A 24,802-nucleotide genomic window follows, 5' to 3' on the forward strand; every position below is an offset into this window, starting at 1 on the left:
ATACAAAGGGTTTCTCCCCAGTGTGAATTCTATCATGTACTTTACAAGCAGAGGCTGTACTGAATGCTTTCCCACATTTGTTGCATGCAAAGGGTTTCTCCCCAGTGTGAATGTTTTTATTACTTTGACAGCCACTGAGTTTACTGAATGCTGTCCCACATTGCTTGCATTCATATGGTTGCTTTCCACTGTGAAGTTTCTTACATTTTTTAAAGATATTACTGTGAGATAATGCTTTTGCACATTTTTCAGTTATATGATGTTTCTCTATACCATATTTTCTAACAGGTTTTTCAATATTGGATGAAGAAATAGAAATATTCTCATAGTGTTTTTGTATGTACGAGTTTCCTGAATTGTCGTTTATCTTGGGGGTTTGAACACTGTTAGGTGTTGTGTGGGCTTTGACACTTTTGTTACCTACAAAAATTTTCTGCCCCGAGTGAGTTTTGTCACTAAGATCAGATCTCTCCTCCTCATATTGCCCATATTCACAGGGTCTCTCTACAGTCTTCCTCATTTCATCCTTCCAAAAGGACTGGAAATCACTGCAGGTCTCTACATCTTCATTACATTTATATTGCTGCTCTTCAATTCTCAAATAATTGTCTTCATCACATCTGTGAAGAAATACAAAAAAATGATATCAATCACAATGGAAAAGGCTCCACATTAGCAATAATTTTTATGATGACAAATTTAGTTTTATTCCTGCTAAGTAATACTCATTGGTTAACTGGCTCACTGCCCGGCAGGACTTCTTTCAAAATACTATTCATTCTAAAATTTTTTTACTGTTTTTTTTTTGGGGGGGGGGTACCAGGGATTGAACTCACAACTGCATGCTTGCAAGGCAGACACTTATGCCCCTGAGATAAATCCCCTGCTCCATTTAGGCAATTTTAAATTGTTATGTGATTCTAATACTTAATATCATTTTAGGAGACTGGTACAAATGAATAGCAAACATTGATCATTTTTTTTAGCTCTTCGTGTCTTAATCTCCCCTTTGTCTATTTAGCCTGATCATCTTTCTCATCTACAGAACATAAGGACTTTTGGTCATATATTTTCTCTCTTTACTTTCACTTCTCAAATAAGGTTTTAATTTCTCATTTAAGAAAAAACCTGAGTTGTGGCCAGCGATTTAGCTCAGCAGCATAAGCACCAGCCTGGCAAGCATGAGATTGTGAGTTTATTTCTCTGTACCAAAAGAGAGAGAGAGAGAGAGAGAGAGAGAGAGAGAGAGAGAGAGAGAGAGAGAGACCTGTGATATTTCCATTTCTATGTCTGAATTACTTCACTTAAGTTCCAATACTTCTTGTTTCTTGGGAAATGATATCATGCTTCCCTTTCATAGCTTTTATTTTCAACATGGAGTTAAACACAGGTCATAGAATGAACTACATTTGCTGATCTATTATTTATTTTGTTGAGAGAGATTTTTATTGATCATCAACTTGCCCGAGCTGAACTTCAAGTTATCATCCTGCTGATTGAGCTTCCCCAGCTGCTTGGGGATTGTAGGAATGCACCACTGTGATGAGCTGACTTCACGTTTTCTTTACCTTTACATCCAGTGATGGGCATCTGGGCTCTTCTCAATGCTTAGCTACTGTGAGTTGATTCTTGTATTGGATATTGTAAATGCCCTTTCATGTGCTTTAACAAACAACACACTCATACATCACTAAAATTTGATGATTTTAATGTATTTGACAATATACTGAGAGAATCATTACACATAATGACACAGTATGACCCACTCAATAGTCAGGAGGTAGAGGCAGGAGGATTCGTCTGAGGTTCAGCCCATTATGGGCTTCACAGTAAGTTCAAAGTCAACCTGAACTACAGTATAAAATCATGGCTCACAAGATTTAAAAAAGGATATCATTGTGGATGTACATGTGAAACAATATGAAATATGTTGTTTTAATTTTCAGACCACTGAATATGTATTACCATGTTTGTATTTTATGTGTCCATCAACAATGTATGAGGAATTTTAAACATGAACAGCTCAATATTCTATAGGATATTTTCAGAGTACTTATTGTAACAGTAGAATTCATTTTCATTTTGAATGCTAATGCTATGTGAAAATAATTCTAGATCATGAAAATCTCAATATTCACGTGTATACATAAATGGTATTTTGAAGATGGGTTTTTATCAACTTTCACAATTTGCTCATTTCCTACATATCAGAATACAATATTTAAATTTATTATCATACATTTATATGATGTTGATCATGAAGGCAATTTTTAAACTGATACATTAGTGTTATTTACTACATAGCATTAGAATTACCTCTGATTCTTATATTTCAGTATGTTTCTTTGATTTCCCAGATAATACAAAATAAAATCAAGTATATCTCTTGGTATTTTTCTGAAGTTAAATAAAGTATAACATGATTTCATTTCTTCAAGTTCCTTTGTTGTAATATTTTTGCTCACACATTGACAATTAAGTAATGTCCCCTTTCTCTTATGTTTCAGTCACCTTATATTACTTGAGCAATTTTTGTCCTCTTCCTTAATTTGCTGATTATTCCATATTCTTCCTGTAATATGGACATAGAAATAAAATACAATTACTATAACTGTGCATTAAAATATCACTGATTTGATTTATACACATAGTATAGTATAATCAGACTTGAGATACTCAAGCAAATGTTATTATTATCAAATATATTAAACTGTATCAATGAGCAATAATTAATGCTGTTAGTATAAACAAACATGTCATCCTTACTTGTTGCAGTAATATTCATATATGTTTCCCACATCACTCTTCTGTAGAGCTTCTTTTGGGATGGAGTCAGCAACTCCCACTCTGCTGGGGTGAATTTCACAGCTACATCCTCAAAGGTCACTGTCTCCTGAATAATGACAAGGGTCCTGAAGTTCAGTCACACATGACCTGATATATCTCAGTTCCTGTCATAAATAGTCTAACTGAAATTCATTCCTTCAAGTATTAACTGCATGTCATGGTCATCAAAACTCAAGTACATTCAAATAGAGGCACCCAGTAACACTGATGCTAGAGTATGACACACTGCCAAAGCAATCACAGAACTGTAGCATGGCTTATCCTGCAGGGCCACCAATAGTGTAGTTTTTCACTTACTTTAAAGCAGAGCTCAAAGAGTGAGCATGCAAACCACCATTCACAAAATATTGGTTATTCATAACACTGAGTTTGTCTTTCTTATCAATAGCATTGTGGTCTTGCATCTAGATTTATAGATAAATATTTAGTTGAATATGAAAAGAGATTTCTGAATGATTAAAATTTAATGACAGAAAAGTTGTATTTGACCATTCTATAGACAAGGAAATAAGGGAAAATATAGTTATAAATCTATAGCTCAAGGATACTAAATTATCTCCTTGTACTTATATACTGGAAATTCCACTAGGGTGCAACGGAAGATAATGTGGGAAAAAAAACATATATGAAATGCTGGAAATGGAGTGAAAATTGAGGAATAGCAAAGTAACTGGTCACTAAATACAGATGGAAGAGTTCAGTCCAGTGGAGTAATATATGCTTGTACTCTCAGAACTTGAAATCGTGATGTAAGAGGGGTACCACAAATTTCATGCTTGCCATGCATACAGAGTTCAGCCTGGGCTATGTAATAAGGACAGTTCAGACTACAAGTGAGGCCATTCATCAAACTCCCATACCAAATGAAAATTAAAATTAATTCACAATCATTGACAAATCACAGCTTTGCACCCAGGATATATCTCAATGGTAAAAGCACCTGTCTGACATTTGCAAGGGCCTGAGTATACTTTCCAGTACCAAAAAGAGAATTCAAGTGCACCTTTGATTAGTTCCAACAACTGTAGATGTAAGTTAGAGAAAAAAAGCCTACAAACATTGAATATTTGTGTGCAAGCAAACATTTTGCATAATAAACAGGAAAACATTTGACATTCAACCTTCATATCAGTGGACAAATGGATCTCAGGAAAGGAAAACAACCTGCAATTCACCCACATGGAAGTAGAATATTATGTCACAATTCAGCTGGCATTGTGCTTCTAGGCAAGAAAGCACAATATGTTTCATTTACATCCAGAAAGAAACAGGTATGTCCCTAGAAATCTGGCCTGCACACTATCGTTGCCTATGTGCATTGGTGAATTATTGAAATGGGAAAGAGAAACATAAATTACTGTGCAACTTATACTGAAAAACACTCAGTGCAAAACTCTTCTGAAGAAAATCAAGCAGCCATGAAAATTAGAAGAATTTGAAATCTATGAAAATTGGAATTAAACAAGAAAACATTTATTGGGAACACAATACAAAGATTTTACATAGAGTTATGATCAATGAGCACAAATCTAAAAGTAAACAAAATTTATGTGACCCAGCAGAAATAATGAATAGAAAAGAAAATCTAAATCACATTTGTGAAAATAACCAAATAATATTGAAGTGTGGAAGAAAAAATATTTAGATTTATTCTTAAATTCCACAAACTCCTTTTCTATGGAGTTTATGAAAATCTACACACAAGTGAATTCTTTCTAATGTCTACAAAATATTTTGTTCTATGATTCCTTGAAATACACGTGATTCTTTTCAAGTGAAATTACAGACTCAGAAACTGTGACAAGAGAATAAATGAGGGGGGCTGAGAAAATGGCGGCTTGCTAGGGGATCGGGCGGCGAGTCTCTCTGGAGAAATCATATTAGAAGCTAGAATATGACAACATGGAGAGGGCCAGACAAATGGGTAACGATTCTTATTAACCAAGACAGCAGAGCTGGAGGATTTAAAGTCGTGCTGAGGCTGTGAAGGCTGATAATGGGAGGCTGCAAATCCCATGCCTTTAAATCAGTGAGCTGACCCATGGACCCAACAGGAAAAGCTGTGTTGGCTTTTGGTCACTGCTGGAAACTGAGACCTGGGACCCCAAGAAGCAGCCAGGACTGCCCCACAGCACCAGAGGAGATTGTAAAAGGCTCTGGAGCTCCAAAGCCTAACGCTGTGCAGTTTTCTGACCATTCCTCACTGTACCAGGAGCGCGGGGAGGGTGGGCGGCGTGGTGTGCAGTGGACCCGGGAGGAGGACCTGCACTGAACCCTGGTGATTACTGGGGACCATGCAACTGCTGGGGTTGGCCAGAGAACATCTTGGAACTGGGCAGTGCCTGCCACCATGGGGACATCAATAACACAGAGAGTCTGGCAGCAGACATCTTAGAGTTGGGCAGAACCTACAGCTCGGTGACATCACTGAGTCCCCTATAGGGAGGTCTGGTGGAAGACATATTGAAATTGGGCAGAGCCTGATGCCGTGCTGGCTTCAGCGTCATACAGAGAACTAGTGGTAGACATCTTGGATTTGGGCAGACCTGCTCTCCTGGCGCTCCTGTCACAGAGAGGTCTGGAAGAGAACAGCTGGGATTTGGGCAGAAACCTGTGTCATAGTGACATTAGTCAGCTGCTTCTGGTACAGGGAGAACTGGCAGAAGCTACTGGGGCTAATCTAAGCCTCTACTTGGGGCCCAATAAGCAGATACAAAATAGTCACAACTCAGTGACATCCAGAAAGTACAGCCTAATTTACGGATTGACTGGCACAGAGGCTAGAGGCTAGCCTGTACTTCCCCTGCATCCCAGTCTACCCCAGATAACAGCAAATTGGGAGGACAGCAAAAACTCAAGCCAGCACGCTTCTGAAAGGCTCTAAGCAATACGGAGAGGGCCAACGGACCCCCAGGACACTCCAGTCTGAAAGAAACCAGAAACATGAGAAGAGATAAAAATAAAAATAAAAAAAATCTCCCACTGCCCAACATGAGAAAATAAGCCCAGGAGAAGTAAACACTGAAGAGAACAAGCACAGTAACCATCCAATACTCGACACAGCATCAGCCGAAATTAAAAAATACCTTCATGACCTCATAGATGAATTTAAAGCTGTACTCTTAATCCAAGTGAGGCAAGATATAAAGAGATTAATTAAAGAAATGACAAGCCCCCCCCCGAGAACACAGATGGAAGAACTGAGGAAATCAGAAAAGAAAGAGAAACTTCTAAAGAAGAATTTAAACATAATTTAGAATACATGAAACAGATCCAAAGAGATTACCTGGAAACTAAAAACTCCATTGAACACTGGCAAAATGCCTTGACAGACTAAAGACAGCCTTCTGAAACTTGAAGAGAGATTTATGGTATATGATCGTGAAAGAAAAAGACTCTTAAAAATAGCAAGGAACCAGAAAGAAAGAATTCAAAAACTAGAAGATGACAGAGAGATACATAACTTAAGAATAAAGAATGTGAATGAGGAAGCAGGAGCAACCAAAAATGAAATACAAAGAATATTCACACATATATTAAAGCAAAATTTCCCATGTATAGCAAAAAGAAATGATATCCAGATAAAAGAGGCATATAGAACACCACCTACCTACAACCAAAACAGATCTATGCCTAGACATATAATAATCAAGATTTCAGAAATCCACCAAAAGAACAGAATATTAAAAGCAGCCAGAGAAAAGATGCAGATTACCTACAACGGGAAAATTATCAAAATAACAGCAGACTTATCCACACAAACTCTTAAGTCAAGAAGGGAGTGGGGAGAAATATTCCAAGTCCTGAAAGAAAATAATATGCAATGAAAGCTCATATACCCGTCAAAATTCTCTCTCAAAATTAATGGAGAAATAAGATGCTTCCAAGACAAGGAGGAACTGTGGGAGTTCGTGGCCACCAATCCAACCCTACAGAGAGTGCTGAAGGACATTACAGAGAAAGAGAGGAAGGGATACCAGGATTCCAGCAACAGCGGCAGAGAGGCCTCAATGAATGGGGCAGACAGTGGAATGAGGGAATAAAGTGGAAAAATTATAGCAGAAAAGTGGAGTAGCAGACATGAGTCAGAGACGGTAAGCTATAGCCTTTAAGATAGACAGCTCTGAAACACTATTTTAAAAAGGCAGAGGTCATTGTTAATGGTGTATAAGGATTTAAAAGACACAGTAGTCTTATCGCCATATTTAGTTTGAATTTAATTTGTTCTGGTCTGTCCACTCATGTCAGATTTGAGGGCACAGACATCCTGACCTAAAAATAGCAGGTTATACTATGGTAACTATCCTTACTTTCCTATTAACTTAAATTGAAACCCTGTATTACTTACATTGTCTTACTATGACTGATCTTAATTGAATCCAATTCATAAGGCCATGGGTTTGCCTTGGCTGATTTTATTTGAATTTGGTATGCTTATTAGTATCAACCCTAAAAGTAGAGGCAACTACTCTGAAGATGACAAGATGTAAAGGATATCCATACTGGTATTAACTATTAGCAGCCCTCAAATCCTACAATGCTTTCAAAGTTAAGTTTTTATAAAAATAGGTAATACTATGTTTAACTATAATAAGCCGGTGTTGTGGACAATTCTATTGAAAATAACAAGAGAAAACATAGTAACTATGGAATATCATTTATATTGTGGTCTTATATGTCTTATCCAGTGCATGTTTTTTCTAGGAAATTCTTTTGCTATCTTGGTACGACTTGGTTTTCCCTATAATACAGAGAGGATAGATATATATGCAGAAATTCACACATGAATTTTTTTAATTATTTATGGGAACAGATTATATAATGCAAGATGTAATGAACAGATACTCTGAGGAAGAGATGCTAAGAAACCCGAGGCTAATCTTGTAGCATTATGATATGAATTCTAGCAATACTATTGTTCGCTGATTAGAATGACATTGGACTGGTTCCTTGAGCTCAATTTCAGCATATGTAGAGATGGGGACAGCTATCACAAAGAGAATGAGAGATGTGGTGGTGGTTATTATTGTCTTCCCTAATGTCAGATCTTGAAGACCTAAAAAGCCTTTATCATCCTGTAATGATTTGATTAGTTCTATAATATAATATGCAGTAAGTATATAAAGTGGGTGAAGATGGGGACAACTATTTGTAAGAAACTGGAGACAGTTAAATAGTGAAGATCTCCAGTGGACTTGCTTTGAAATCTGTATTTCTTTAAATTGTTTTTTTAACTGTTTTGTTCTGTTTTGATATGTTTAATCTTATCCTTTTTGAGATGTAAAACAAATGTGTAGGACTGATAACCATATTACTGAGCTTTTGTTCGATCATTGAGCAGTTTGTAGTGTCACTTTTTGAATGTCATTCTAAATATTTTAATTCTGTAACCTGAGCAGCTATTTCTAAGATGACAATATGTAACTTATCAACCAGCAATTTCTTATCATTTATTTTTCTGTAATTTTGTATTATTTCTACCCCTTTTTATCTCCATGTATTTTTTTGTTTCCTTTTCTTTAAATAAAAAAAAAGAGAATAAATGAGAATGCACTTTGGCCTTGATTCACATATCAGCCCTTGTGAACGACAGTGAGAAATGATTGAATTGAGAAATACCACAAAACCACACAATATATTTCTATGTGCAATTTATATTCTAGTTTCTAAAAACTTAAAGGGAATAAGTTAAAAGAATCATCTCCATAAAAGAACACAGTGTACACTTTTTAATATTTCCAAAGAATTGTCATGCAATTTCAATTGTAGTTTCTAAAAACATAAAGGGAATAAGTTAAAAGAATCATTTCCATAAAAGAAAACATTGTATACTTTGGAATATTTCCAAAGAATTGTCATCAATCATGCAATAATACTTTCTGATCTGAAGGTATTTTTAACATGGTTACCTTCATTCCTTGCTTAAGACACAGTGGTGAAACTTTCTGAATACACCTGTGACTCTTTCACTGTTTTCATTAAATCTATACACAAAATCTTTGAGAACAAGATTTTATTTAAATGATTAAAACAATAAATTGCAATACAGGTACTAATTAATTTGTATCTGTTTATCTGTCTTGAGATATGAAATGATTGGACAGTTTACATATTAGATAGTGATAAACAAACTACAGTTACAAATATCAGTGTAACAAATTCAGCACTAACAGTTGTGAAATTTGAAGTTCACCAAAAGGAGAACAGGTCACCCTATCAGGAGAGGACAAATTATCAGGAGAACAGGTCAGACTAAAAGGGACTGAGAGAACAGGTGTCAGAGCTGATTAATAGCTAGACAACTACGTAATCCAAAAATACTCCCATGATCCGGAGTGCAGTGTTTATTATGTGCACACTGATATGAAAGGTTAAAAATTAAGCTATGCAAAAAGACATACCTCAGTGCCATTGATTCAACAAAACATACTCAAGCTACATTAGCTTGATTATATTCCACATGTACAATCAGCAGTTATTTAGAAACAAATATCATTCCTTAATACATGTACCATATAAAGAGCAATCAACTGCATAAACAGAAACAGAATTGAAAGAGAAAAATCAATCATTTACAAGTATATATTTAAGAGTTCCAAACATCTTCATCAGTGACTGACAGCTCAAGAAGACAGAGCAATCTTTAAGGTCACACATAAATTCAACAAGATAATAATTCAAAGCAATATATCAGATGGATTCTATTGAATGGTTTATCACAGAAAAACATACCACAATATTCTCACAGCAAGGCAATAAGTATTCACACGTGTAAACCAGATTCAACACAGCAATACAGAACGTAACATAGTCATGGAGTAGAAGTCATGCAAAGCAGGCTCTTACCCAATACTGGAACAAAATTATAAATGAAAAGTAGAAAAAATGAAGAATATCCTTAGAATGAGAGATCAAAACACAAATTTTAAATAATTTTTCAATAAAAAGCTTAAATAATTAAGGATTTCACAATCCATGTCAATGAATGCACATTTAGAATTATTTCAGTTCCTCAAAATTGATGTCTCAAAACATATTAAAAACAGTGAATGGAGGTACTGGAAAAGAACATAGACTTCCATTGTAGAACATTAGAGAACACACTGCAGAGGGAAGCTCAACAGAGGAGCTGTGAGCTGAGTGCATGGCATCACTCTGCATGGCAGTCTTTTGGAAATCTGAGACTATGGACAGCAGAGCACATAACAGGCCCATCCCTGAGCCTCAGGAAGCTAAGATTCCAGAGAGAACTAGAGAAAATTGCTGTAATGTAAAAGTGTTAATCACCCCACAGGAAATAGGATATTCATTGCTCTATATTTGAGCAGATTCCAAAGTACAATAGAGAAGAAACTCTTAAAAATATTAGAGGAATTACTTAGTAATTAATGTAACTAAATACATAAATATCTGGGGAAAAAATCAGACATTGATGTCAGCGGACAAAGACAAGACACAAGATGAAAAAATTAGCAGATTAAGCTGGAATGCACACAAATATATTCACTTTCAAATAAGAGTCTACATGGTGAAAAAATGAAAGTTTCAACAAAAATTTAATAGAATTTATAGGATAATATACCACAGACAATATCTCTTCATTGGAATAGAGATACGTGCCATGTAAATATGTATCAGGTATCAACAACTGATTTGGCTTGCAGCCACCATGAACCGCAGCCCAGCCTTGCCCGCTTGCCTTGGAGCCAACTGAGTGTGGAAGCCAACCTCCAAAAACTGGATTGAACTCACAACCTTGTGCTTGCCAGGAAGGCACTTATGCTGCTGAGCTAAATCACTGGCCAGAAGAAACTTGAATGTACTCACCAAGAAAAAATGTTGGACTTCCAGGAGAACATGGTGGATAGAGAGCAGCAGCTTCAGAGGCTCTCTGAGAAACCGCACTTAAAATCCTGGAATGGTGCTGGGCAAGAAATCCTAATCAAGTGAAGATACACTTTGCCAACCCAGTAACAAACTAAACTAAGAGAAACCAACTGGAAACACAATCCCAGTGATATAACAGGAACAGATAAGGTTTCAGCATGGAAGCTGGACCCCACGGCACTGGAAGCTGTGATTTGAATTTCCTGAAGCTGCTGCTGTGTCCCAATTGCACAGCAAGGAGAGAGCCACAAAAGTTCTGAGAGTGGGAAGCAATGAACGGAGTTGAGAGCAGGACTGGCTGGGGGCCCTGCATTGACCTGCGGTGAGTGAGAGAAACGGGGACCCTTCCATAGAGTAGGAGGCTTCAGCAAAGGACATACTGGGACCAGGCAGACTAGCCAGAACAGGTTGTTGCAGTGACTTCAGTCACATATTCCCCTCTGAAGCGAGATTGGTGGGGAGTGCCTGGTCTGCATGACGCTGCTGACTAAGACCCGGTAGGCTAGCCCAAACCAGGTCCCAGTACTGGGAGGTGCACCTTAGCAGTCAAGCCTTCAGTAGGTTGACCTGGAGGGGAGGGCCCAGCATAGGCTCCCAAGGTCTCTATCTACCTAGTACACTGCAGTGGGCAGGAAAATCTAGCTGGCGCAATTCAAACAAATTTTTTTTTATCGGTACCTGGGATCAAACTCATGATCGCCTGCTTACAAGGCAGGTGCTTATGCCACTGAGTTAAATCGCCAGCCCAACTGTAACCAACAAAGAAAGAAACTGGGCATCCTATATTTGCTTGTATAAAAGGAACAAAAAATATGGGAAGAGGGAGTGACAAGAAAGGGTCCTCTGCACCCAATCCTGAGAAACACGCAATATCAGACATGGCACCAATAGACACAAAGCGCTATCTCTGGAGCCTTATAGACAAGTTTAGGAATCAAGTCATTAATAACCTGAAGCAAGATATAAGTAAAATAGTTATAGAAATGCTAAAAACCACCCAAGAAAAAAACAGATGGTGGAATGGAAGAACAGAAAAAAAAAAGGGGAGAATTGTTTGATAGAGAAAATAGAGAAAACAGAATACGTGAAGCAGGTTCAAAGAGATTACCAGGAAACAAAAAACTCTATCAGAAACTGGCATAACAGCTTGAAAGAAACTAAGGATAGATTATCTGAACTGGAGGACAGATTTGTAATATGGGAGCATGAAATGAAAAACTTCTTAAAAATAACAAAATACGAACAGCAACAATACAAAGGCTAGATGATAAGAGGATCTATAACTTAAGAATTAAGAACATAAAAGAAGAAGTAGGGATACAAACAAATGGACTAAAAAAGCTATTCACAGAAATAATCCAAGAGAATTTCCCTAAGTTAGCAAATGGTAAAGATACTCAAATGTATGTGGCATGCAGTAACCCAGCCACCTAGAACTCAAATAGAGCTACACCCAAGCATATAATAATCAAAATTCCAGAAATCCAATATAAGAACAGAATATTAAAAGCCATCAGAGACAAGAAACAGATCACTTATAAGGGAACACCCATCAGAATTTCAGCAGACTTCTGTGAACAAACCATCAAATCACAAAGAGCATGGGGGGAAATAATTCAAGCTTTGAAAGATAATAACCTGCAGTCAAGATTGATATATCCTGAACAACTGTCCCCAGAAGGTGATGGAAAAATAAGGTGCTTCCAGGATAAAGAGGAACTAGGGCAATTTGCAACCATCAATTCAACTTTGCAGACAATACTACAGGATATTCTAAAAAAGGAAAATACCAACATTTCAGGAATAGTGGCCGAGAGGCAACAATGAATGGAGCAGAAATCAAAATGAAGAAGACAAGCTGACAACAAACGACAGAAAAAGAGTTCAACAGAAATGAGGCAGAGAAGATCGGATGGTAGGAACAGCTATTTTGCAGAAAACAAGACATCATCATAGCTAGTGTTGATTCAGTATCATCTTGTTTTGAAGTCCCATTAAACTTGTATTCTTCTGTCTCGATTGGTCTTGAAAGGTTGTATCTTATTGGAATTTATTATATATGATAATATAAGTAAAAACTTTTGTAGACAAGGAGATTATACAGAAACCATTGTTCTTTTTATGTTAATTGGTTCTAAATATCTGGTAATAATGTCATTCTCTTGAATGGTTTTATAGTGTCTTGATATGTTTGGTGCTACAGTATACGAAGTTATACTCAAAGATTTAAAGGAAAGAGACACTACAGTAACTATTTTTGTGTCAGCATATCTTGTAGTGAAACACTATTTTGCTTAAATGGTTATGTTTTTACCTGCACTGTTTCTGTTGTTATGCTCTCTTTTATCTCAATCCTCTTTTTAAAAAAAAAATTATTTACTTTTTTCTTTTTAATTAAGGGCAAAATAAATTAAAAAAATAGCAGGATACATTATAGTAACCAACTTTGATTTCCTATTCACTTGATTTGATATCCTGTATTGCACTCACGATCTTCTTTTGACTGATTTTTCCATATTCCACTTTGCTTGATATTACCAATTTCGAAAGTATAGGCAAAACTGTGAAGACAATAAGCTTCATTATGATGCCGATTCTGGTTGACTATTATCTTCTTTTAAAGTCCTGTAATGTCTCCAATGCTTTGGTTTTATTCTTTACTGTTTTGCTCAATTTTATTGTAACTGGCTATTCTTCTTAAAATAGCAAGAGGCAGTATGCTAACCATTATTGATCACCTTGTATTTTGTTTTTACATTACCTATTATTTCCATCCTTTTGATTTGACTGACTCTGTTCTGATATATTGCATTTGGTTTTATTCTCTTCAGAAAAAGTAATAAGAACTGTGGGAGTAATAATACCCAAAAATGTGTTAAAGAAAAGAAAGTGCTCTAAAGGTTGTAACTGCATATATGTTTAAGTGTATAAAATAGATAACCATAGTACTGAGGTTTTTCTGATCACTGAACAAAACTGTTTGCACTCTCACTGTTTGAAAGTTCACTTTATATGCTTCGATTTTGTAACTTGAGCAACTATTTAAGAAGAGAATATGTAATCTATTAACTAGTGATTTATTACTGTTTATTTTTTAAATTTTGTATTACTTGTACCATTTTTCTGTTTTTTTCTCCTTAAATAAAAAAAGAAAAAAAAACAATTGATTGAAATTATGAGCATTATACCACATGCAACTCATACTGACATAATTTTAAAAATATGAATACCACATATGAAACATATAAAGAGCCCAAGGTGCATCTTTTAGCGTGTCCTTTTCAACAATGTACAGTCACTATCAATGAAGTATAATAATTACAGGAGCAAATGGTGCTTCCTTCTCTGCACACAGAGAAAAAATCTTGTACAAGATCAGGGATATAGCTGAGCAGCACATTGCTTACCTGGCAATGTGGCATTGTGAGTTTGATTCCCAGTTTTAAACAAATTGCATGTACATGCGAATGCTCTACTTCAGAGATCAATTTGTGTTTTTAACAGGCAGCCCCTTTGCAAGTTGTCCTTTATCATATTATTTCACTTTCTGTTATTTAAATTCCTATCACAATATCCAACTTTTATCATTATAAGGTATAGAACCTAATATATTCAAAAGTGTATTCATGTATTGCATGACCCTAGATGTAAGACAGTAGTTTATACATGCCTGGAAGGCTCCTAGTAATTATTTTCATCATAGCCATAGTAATATGTATTTTAAAATTTATTGATGTTAAACTTTAAAAAAAATTCTCATGTGATTTTTTAAACATCCTAGAAGGACTTAGAATTCTGAGGGTGTGTTCATTGATTCTGGAATTCACCATCATTACCATGAAACTCAATGTGGAGGATACTATTTGTCTGCTTGAGGCCTCATATTAAACTCTCATTTTATTTGTCATAGTTAGATGTCGCTGGCATTTCCTATGACTTGGTTAAAATATCCAACAGTGTCACTACAATGGATTCAAGACTTATGAAAACTAAACCTAGCTGGAGAGCAGAAAGAAGGCTGCATGCAGTGTCCCACCCTCAATTCTGGCCCTGTGAGAAGATAAGGATTCAGCATGTAAATTTTCTGTAATAGACATTTCCATCTCAAGGGATGAATGCTAATCTCTTTTAACTTACTAATTTTTTCAAAGTAAATACTCAACTTTGCATGCCTGATGCCTAGAATTCTACTGTCACATTCTGAGTGTTTGAAGGCATTGAGGTTATTAGGAAAGACATGTATGCATGTGGCTTCATGTTGCAAGGAAACCTGACCCACAACATTACATCTGGTGCATGAACCCTGCCTCTCAGGCTCTCTCTCACTCCTAAAGAATCTCCACTGGAAGGTTGAAGATTTGATTCTGAGAGAATGAGCAACCTGAAGCCAATATCATAAGGCAATGAAATACCTATGCCCATGCACAAAAAGTAAGAGACTTGTTTTCCCTTATTATTCAAACCAGGTCATATTTGTTTTTGTCAAGCACATAAAAGGGAGTCATTTGCCATGTGCTATAAATCAGTAATTCATAAAGAAGTGCAGAGCATTAAAAATGGACTGGGACATTCATACTATCATGAGACACACCAAAATAATCACTACAAAAAATAATCTTTATTTTGCTAAGAATTCCCTTCACAGATATTCTTCATACATAGTAATTATTTTCTGATTCTCTTAAATCTTTGCAGGAGATAAAGAAACATTTTATCAGTAAAGCCCTATAACCACTGGAATCTCTTCTCCAGAAAGAAAAGATTCACAAAATTATCTGTATATTAGACACAATCATTCCAGTATTCTGCAGCCTGCCCTACTCAAGAGTACTACATCACCCTCATGGATTTAAAGCAGTAATTCATATCATGAAAAATAAAAAATGCTAAAATCTTATTTTAAGTGGAATAATTAATCACAAAATACACAATGTGCTTTGCCTATTTTTCCTGGGCAGTTTCACCTCCCCCATTCTACTTGAGTGAAGGCCCTAGGAACTGAATCAAGTGATTTTCATGCTCTAGTCACCTTATTGAACAATTTCTGTATGCTCACACAAATATATATGTAATCCATACTCTAATAAAGTCCTAGATACCTTAGAAACTCCTCTCCCTTTAAAGAGATGAAACTCCTGAAAATACAAAACCTTCTGATGATAAATCACACCACTCAATTGAAATTATAAACCTTAAGCTGTGTTACAGAGATGACATTAAAAGATATATTACAGAAACACTTGCAGAGTCTAACTATAAACTTAATGTCAGCCTCTCAGCTCAGTTTCCACTAATTTAAAATTTCCATTTTATCCTCTTGTCTGGGGTATATAGGTCAAACAGTATGCCCATATGGGGCTACATCAGTACAACAATAATTTAAAAAATCCAGGGAAACATAGACACAAAATACCCAGAGTAGTGTTCACATTTCCAAACAGGATTTTACTGCTCTCCTGATAGAGCTGCTCAAGAGAAACAGGTGAATACAGCTATCTAAACTGGAAAGAACTGGGTAAGTGAGGCTCCTGTTCTACAGGGTACAAAATTGAAGGCTGGAAGAAATAACGCAAAAGAGATATTTGAGTTTCATAAGGAAAATGACTTGATCAAACTAAAACTAAGGGACAACAAAATGAATTGAATATTAAAAACAAACCTTTTATTGCAGACACTATCATTAAGCATTAGATTTTTTTCAACCTGCTGAATACAAATGCTTTAATATGTATTTCAGATATAACAGAAAGAGAAATTCATAATACAACACTAAATGACATGTAGCTCACTGAATGCAGCACACTGTGAATCACTGTTTGTTCACCCATGGTGTCCTTTTTCAGAGAACAGAGACTCATCATTGTATCCTCCAACGTGAGCATATAAACTTCACATTGAGCCAGTATCGCTAGTACAAACTATGTGTCAACTTAAATATTTAATATAAGTTTACACTCAAACATTTTCTCCGCATTATCCAAGGGCCCCATGGACTTTAGAAAAGATAATTTGAGATGGGCATAAACTTTCAATTAGCATCTCATATTGAAAAAGTTCAGTAATCCGGGGTGGCCTTGATTTTTAAGCACTCCTAACTTTCTGAGGGGGCTGGAATTAAATTTGTGCATCACCATGACTCAGTGATGTTTATTTTACCCCACCAGTGAATTCTTGGTGAAATTGGGTGACATGAAAATAAAACACTGATCCAGGCATGGCAGTGCATGCCTGAGTCCCTAGCATGACAATGGATGATGTATGAGGCTCTGAGAATTAAGGACCATGTGAACTAAAGAAGGAGACCCAATTACCTCCAGCAAAGCAGAGGCATAACCATCACCATCAAAGTAGAATATTTCTGTCATCCCCTCACTGGCAGTTGAGCTAGTTAGAAATATTACATCCATCAGAAATGGCTAGGATCTGGAAGGGCCCCCACAGAGGACCAGATATCTGGTGACTTTGGAAGAGATACACACACCACATGCTGTGGACCAGATCTCAAGATAGATGACAAAGAAATACAATCACACCCTTAAGTATAATTCTTAGGGGTTAGGGATGGATCACCTTGAGAAGACAGGAGTTGCCATTCTAACCACCTACAGAAAAAGTGACTGGTCCATAAATAATGCTAGCTTGCTATGTGATTCAATTCCCCATTTGTCTCTGATATAGTCAATTTTACCTGAGGAGGGAAACTGATTGTTTGACCATAGCTCTTTCCCACCTCATGCCTGCCTGTCTTGTGAGTTATTGATCTGCCATTAGACTTCCCTCATCTCATTGTTTTACATTATAAAAATTCCTAGAAAATGCAGAGTCTTTGGCAACTCACATGGGACCCCTTCTGTCTCTCTCACAGAAGCATTCTTTCACTCAATAAATACTTCTTCTCTTAACCTTGGTTGTACCTAAAATTCATTCTTAAATTTAAAAGAACATGAATTTCTGCTGGATATATAAGGATAGACAATTTCATTCCCATATATCAAACTCAGCAAAGTGCTGGCAAAGACACACCTCTTCTTGTGACCATGTGCAAAGTAGTAAGACGTCATCTCTAAATGCCAAAAAAATTTTATTAATTAAATCTTTTTTCAAAATTTGCAGGATGTTAATAAGGGCCAGGTTTCTAAGGTCAGTCACTGGACAAGAAGAAACAACAAATGTATCTTAAAATCTTTGGTGTCCAAAAGAAACTCCTTCCCATGTTATTTTAATTGTGATGCCCAACATATTTCAAAACCTTCAATACTAGGGTTCTAAGTACCTATCTTACCTCATACACGATTAGGAGAGCTGATCAGTACACATAGAAAAAGTTTTTATCCATGACTAAGTTTCCCTCCTTTCTATAGGCCTGTGAGCTTTTTCCTACTCTCAGACCTACCACACAGTCAATCCTCCAGTGCTGTCACAGTAGGTCAAGCTCACCTCAGAAGTCCTTTACTATGCTGCCTGCTGATTGGGCCTCCCTCCTCATGCCCCTGCTCTCTCATTTCCTTTCCATCATGTTGGCACATATTATTAAAACTTTTTTCCTTATTCTTTAATACTCATGCAGATCCTGACCATGTGAAGATACCTCTACTTCAGTAAAACAGTCCTTTTCATCGTTCAAATTTCTTTTCGAGACAAGGACTCATGATGTAATTCAGGATGCCATGTCCTGGAACTCACTTCATCCCCCAAGCTTGTCTTAAACTTGCAAGGATCCTCCTGTATCAGCCTTCTGAGTGCTAGGATTAAAGCCATGTGCCACCACACCCCACTCACTGCTTCAAATTTCAGGTCAAACTAAAGCACAACCCAAATGTAACAAATTTTTGCAGTTATGAAACCTACTTCCATTTCCACTCTCATTTTATCAGATCTCTACATCCCTGTAGACACCAGTTTGCTGATTTTCTCAGTGTGGGATTAGCATGCAGCACCTACAGGAAGTTGTTCTCAGCAAGAAATTTGCACTCAGGAACTAATGCATTACCATCCCACAAATACCTCACAACATTCTAAACTTTAAGAAAACCATTGCTTCAGTAGTTCAATTGTAAAAAAGTATTTATCTACTTAGCTTATAAATAAGGCACTCCCTAAGGAAATGGCCTGAGATAAAGTTGCAAAAGTAGTGGCTGGGATAAGAATTAAAATCAGAACAGACCATGAACTAGGACTTTGAACTTCACAATAAATTGCAGATTCTAGTCTACTAGAGTGAGTTGCAGGTGCTAATTACTAAACTCTTGAGGTAACATAAATGTAAACACAAACATCCAGTTTATCTCTAAAACCTGTTTCCTATAGACCCCACAGGCTGAAGAAAACGGTTGGACAACCTCAGCTCAAAGTATTTCTTTTTCTGGGTGCAGTGACTCTGGTCTGTAATCTCCTCACACTGGAGACAGATGGAAGAGGATATCCTGGATCTCATGGGCTGGCCAGACTACAGAGATACACTCTGTATCCAAACAATAATAATAAAACATAAAAGAAAAAAGAAAAGGAAACAAAGATGGAGATCTATTTTAAATCCATAGAGCCAGGTGTACCCTCATGGCTATCTATCCATGTACGAAACATTCACAAAGTCAAGCAGTTTTCTCATTTTTATTTTGGTTCCATAACTCATAACACACAATGACATGAGATTATGAGTTCTGTTCATGCCATAACATCACGGCGGGTAGAAGTCTCACATAAGGAATTCAAATGATAGTGTTTTCTAATTTTGAGGCCAGAATTCATGTTTGCCTCCAAAGAACTGCACTCCTTAAACACAGCTGTGCCTGAGGCTGTGCAAAAGACACTCTGGGTATACAGGGGTTCTGCCCAGTACCATCCAGACTGGCCAAAATTCCATCCCATTCCCAGCTGCAATACCATCAAGTTACCATTGTTATGCTTGAGGATTTCCAAGGATCCTTTCCAGTCCTCAGTAAGAAGTAGTCACAGAAACTTGACATGAGCTCAGCTCCAGGCACTCAGCACTGAACTCCCAGTGAGCACTTCTACAAGAGGGATGGGAAGACCCTCCTCCCCTGGCCCACCTGATTGGCCCTCCTACCTTCACCCACCTTTATCAATAATTGGCTCCTGGGCCCATCTCTCTTCTATGATGTCACCCTCACCTGCCAGGATTCATAGTTTACTCTTGGCTTTTCAGTGCTGTCCTTGGTTTCCTTAAAGGTTTAGTGCCCTCTCCTGAAGCTGGGTCCCAAATATAACCAGGTGAATGTTCTGTGGAAGAACCAATCCCTTGATGACAGAAAAGTTTATTTGTCAAGCTCAGGCTGGGACAACTTGGCACAGGTAGGGGCTGCTCAGGAATAAGACCATAAGCTTTATTGCCCAGAAGTTCACAGGGTCTCTCTCAGTCTGCTCATTTGCATTAAACTAATTTTTAGGCCATCTACCAAGAGAAGTCCATCACAGCATGAATGAAGAAACTACACATTAACAGTAAGAGATTGCTGAGAAAAAGTAAAGATAAGGAAAATCAAACAGTCCAACTGCTTCAGAAAAGCTTTACACTCTATTCAGTGTCATAAATCATAACTACGTTTTGAAGATAATCCTTGCCAAGCATAAGCTTCACTATTACTGCTGAAAAAGGGTACCGCACTTGATCCACTAAATCACTTCCTGGTATTGAGTGTGGGATAAAAAAAAAAAAACACTTTAGATTGTGTTATGGATTAAGAACTGGTGGTCAACTTAACACCAGATGGATTACATCAGCATGACATTGATTGAAGATGCTCCACCTGAGGAAAGTTGCAGGATAATAAGTGGAGAAGAAGCGGTGCTGAAGAATTAGGGCGTTATTGCATTGAGGTATAGTGGGTTCTCCTACGAGTTGCTGTTTGAACTGTTGGTTCTCCTGCAGAAGCTTTGGTCCTCACACCCAGCATTGCTTCCTGGCTCCAGAGTGGAAGACATGTGATGCTTGGACTCCAGGATTAAATCATCATGCTCCTTCCTAGCACGTACCCGACTGTGCTTGTTTGGAGGAGCTCAGGGCCTCCGTGTCGCTGAGGATCACTTTTGTGCCTTTCAAGACAGACCTGGTCTTTTTTGTGAGTGTGACTTCTTGGCTCCAGTGCAGAACCCTCATCCCCCCAGCACAGCACCTTCATTCTACTGGCGTGGACATTCTGGCTTCCACCGCTGAACCTTTGGGATTTCCTGGCATAGATCCATAAAAGAGACTGGGGTGAGTCTTTCTTGTGGGCACTGGACCTCCAGTTGGACTCATCAGAGGCATTGTCCTGAGGATTTAGGCCCTTGACTAAATATTCTATGTCTTTGGTGTTGTGGATAGGTTTCCTGCATTTTCCTGTGTTAACTCCCCGTGACCATTATAAAAATATTATAAACTCCATGCCCTGATTCTAATTGTTCTCAGTGTATAACCCCTAACTACAACAGACTGTAAGTGAAAACATTTTTGGCAAGTATGTATACATTTAACTCTAGAATCATTATATTTTTGTATTAACCTGTTGCCTAATTGTTGACTTCACTTCATGTGCAAGATTGCTTTTAGCCAATCTATATATTTAAGATCTAAAATATAGAAAGTATAAAAAAAAAAAACCTAATGACGCTGAAGTAGGAATGTGCATGTAGGAAATGGTACCTGAGTTGGGATCATAGAGCCTGGCACAAGTTCCAGGGAAAGTGTTTTTTTTTTTTTTTTTGTCTCTTTAATCAATGCTGCCAGGAACATAGGCCTTCAATTATGCAGCCACTACCTTCTCACAGGTAGCTGCCTGATTGTCGTTTCTCTTCCTTCTTCCAAACTGTTTTTTTTTTCATTTCAATCTTGCTGTCTTTAAGCCCTTATTTTTATGATTGTTACCTTCCCTTATTTACTATAGTGCAGTAGTAGGGTGTGCACACCCACCTGTCCCTAGGTAAGATAGAAAACCAATTCTCTTTTTTCCATGGATTCCACTTATTGAACAGCAAAAAATTATTTTCTTTTCTTGTTTACTTTTTAGTAAAGGAAGAAAAATATCTCTCCTAAGTTTCTGGTTTTGTCCACAGCTACATATCTTGTCATTGTGAATCCCTGAGCTCAGTTTGTACCAAATTAACAGGTTCAGTAATTTTCTCCATAATGATTACTGTTTGGCTATTGCTAATAGCCTTGCTATCCACCTAACAACAATGCCTCTTGAATAATAGACTTTTCATAAGTGTGCTCATGCAGTTTTTAATTACCAATCATGTATCTAACTAGATTTATTGTAATGCGTTTATCTGACATCAACTGTATAAAATTCTGTTTCTAAGCATCAAGCTTCTGATGTACTAGAGGCCCTAATTCACTCCTTAGAAAAAACTGGAAACCTGACACTAGCAGGTTCCATATGAAATTCCTTCAGATGTCTGTGACAACCTTCACAGGGCACAGGTACTTTATTGGTCGTAATATTAAATAAACTGCTATTCATGAATTTTGGATTCCTGAGTGTTTTTGTACTTACAAGAAGAGATGGTAACTGAATTTTTATCATTCTGCATTCGTGTTAATGAACTTTCTATCACTGTGATAAAGTGCCTGAAAAATCCAGATATTAGAATTGGAAATTTACTCAAGGTGTATTTTATCTCATACTTTCTGAAGATCACCCCATGGGGTAAATGTGAGATAGAACACAGGAGCTAGGTCATGTTGGTAAACATGCAGAGTAAGAGATGATGTAGCTACATCAAAGTAGGCAGGGTCCAAGGGCACTATGTGCATGTGTGTGTGTCTGTGTGTGTGTGTGTGTGTGTGTGTGGGTCTATGTTTCTGTTTCTCTCTGTTTGTGTCTATGTCTGTGTCTCTGTCTATGTGTCTGTGAGCAAGGGATTCAACAATCCCAATGGGAGTACCTGTTCTTTCTCTGCACAGCTATGACCTGTGTCACTGTAAAGCTCAGCCCCTCAGTACACTAAAGCTCAGTTTTCTGTCTCCACATGGTTGTTGTATCTTAGTGAACACAGATCTCACTCCCTGTGTCTCTCACACAGTGAGGCTCATCAGCGTCCTCATGATCACACAAGGAGACTGCTGCAAAACAGGCTTTTGGAGTGGTCTCTGGAGTTGAATGCATTATACTGAATTAAATCCTATAGTAAGCATAACATCCAGCATCAGTGTGAACAAATAATTCCAACCCTACAAATTGCTAAGGAGTAACAAATAGGAGACAACATACGGTGATAACTGACAATGTTATATAAAAATATAAAAAAAATTATTGACTAGAGACACTGTATACTGCTTCCTTCCATCCAAGTTGAGCACTCCAAATGAGATAATTGACATGTCCTACATCCAGCTGAGATAACAGTGTCCAGCTCCATCATGATATATCCTTTCACTGTCACCTAAGCACTCATATTCCCCAGGCAATTACCAGGATTGGCATTTTAGGATTTACTGAAGGCCCTTAGTCCACTGGCAGTGTCTCCCTGTGAAGGAAGTGGCACCTGCAGGGGGCTTACACCTGTCTTTGCTGACATTCTCCCTGTGTTCATTGTCCCTGGACAGGAGTCTCTGATCTGGAACACAAGGCTGACAGAATCAAAAGGTACTTTTACAGGTCCCTGATGCTTCTTTGGCTCTGAGCCCTCCTGTTTCACATCCAGGATTCTCAAGGCCTTCCTTCATGGTACTGCAGTCCCTTCAATGTGGGAATTCAAAATTGGTGTGTAAAGTTGTAAAGGCCTTTAAATTCCAACCCAGATTTCCTACAGTCTGCACTGGGGGCCTGAAGATGTATCATCCATCTATGCAGAAAATAACTCCTCTGGCCCAGATAACTGCTGGTGTTGGCAAAGGAAAACAAGGATATCTGTGGATGAAGGAGTGCCTTATTCCTGCAGATTGTCATTACTGGGGCTCCCTATAGAAGAAAGATAACTAAAAGATTGCAGTCTTTATAAGCTTTTAATTTTAAATCATGCAAGGATCCAAGTCCTGTAGGAATGTGTCCCTTATTTGGAAAGTTTCCCTTTACTGAAGTGCAGGGAGGTCACCTGTTAAATTCCCTTCTGCTCTCCATACCACAGGAAGGGATCTGTATTGATCTTATGCATGTATTAGCACTTCTGATACACATGTAAAAAGGTGACTTAGTATCAACACATTTGTCCACTGACCCTGGTGGTGTGGTTTCAGGGTCAACAATTGGAAGCAACACTTGCCTGATCAGAAAATTCATCTATGAGACATATTCTACAGGACACATTCTAGCCAGGAAGGACACAATGCTGGTGTGGTGGTTTCCAGATACTAAGCTTTTCCATTCATGACCTGAGAAACCAGGATAGACATGAACACAAACATCCTTGAGTCTGTGTTGTGTGACTACTTGGTTGAAGGAAAATGTCTGTCTGGTGTGTCCTTCTGGGTCTGTATCTTCAGCTGCATCTCATGGCACTCCTGGATGTCCCAGCTGCCCATGTGAGATAATCATTGCTGTGATTATCAAGGGGAGAGGGAAAAATGCACTTGAGGTCTTGGGGGCTTTCAGCATTGTATGGAGTTTGTGGAGGCAGATGCTGTTCAAAGTTGCCCTTTTTTCTCTTCTGTCTCCTCTGCCTTCTGCAGCTTCACTTAGTTTTCTCAGGTGAACCTGGGTCCTGCAGCTCCCTCAGCTCCAGTTCTCTCTCATCACACTGTGTACCTGTTACTGTGGAATTCTGTGATCCCTAAGATTTTCTATCATATGACATCCTAAATAAAAGTCTTGTGATATAGATCATTATCACCTGATAACTGTAACTTTTGGTGGGACTCCATTTTCTTTGGTTTGTTTCACCTATGAATTGTTTTAATTGTTCAGGATCATATTTGAATTCTGGCTGGTTGTTCTGTACTTGTAATATGTTATATCCACATAGCATCCATTTCTGAAAATGTCCTTTGAGAGTGCCTTCCATCTGCACCAAGTTCTATGTCCTTTCCCAAAAATCAGTCCTCTCTTCCCCATATCAGGGACCTGGGTGATTTTTGTTAATATTATGCTTGAGATTATGAGAGCTGCTACAGGTAACATTTGGTTTCTGT

At 37.6% G+C, this 24,802-nt stretch overlaps 1 long non-coding RNA gene across 1 annotated transcript; it reads right to left on the reverse strand.

Annotated features, from left to right (window-relative positions):
* Positions 1-1,785: 1,785 nt before the first annotated feature.
* LOC134476758 (uncharacterized) lies at positions 1,786-19,742 on the reverse strand. The gene is made up of 3 exons (XR_010048559.1): positions 19,629-19,742; positions 2,767-2,893; positions 1,786-2,572 (listed from the first exon to the last, which is right to left on the reverse strand). It is a non-coding gene; the product is annotated as an uncharacterized LOC134476758 (long non-coding RNA).
* Positions 19,743-24,802: the final 5,060 nt, after the last annotated feature.

This window comes from Cavia porcellus, unplaced genomic scaffold, assembly GCF_034190915.1.
Source record: "Cavia porcellus strain 051 isolate PalLab524CR breed Dunkin Hartley unplaced genomic scaffold, mCavPor4.1 scaffold_7, whole genome shotgun sequence".
NCBI lineage: Eukaryota > Metazoa > Chordata > Mammalia > Rodentia > Caviidae > Cavia > Cavia porcellus.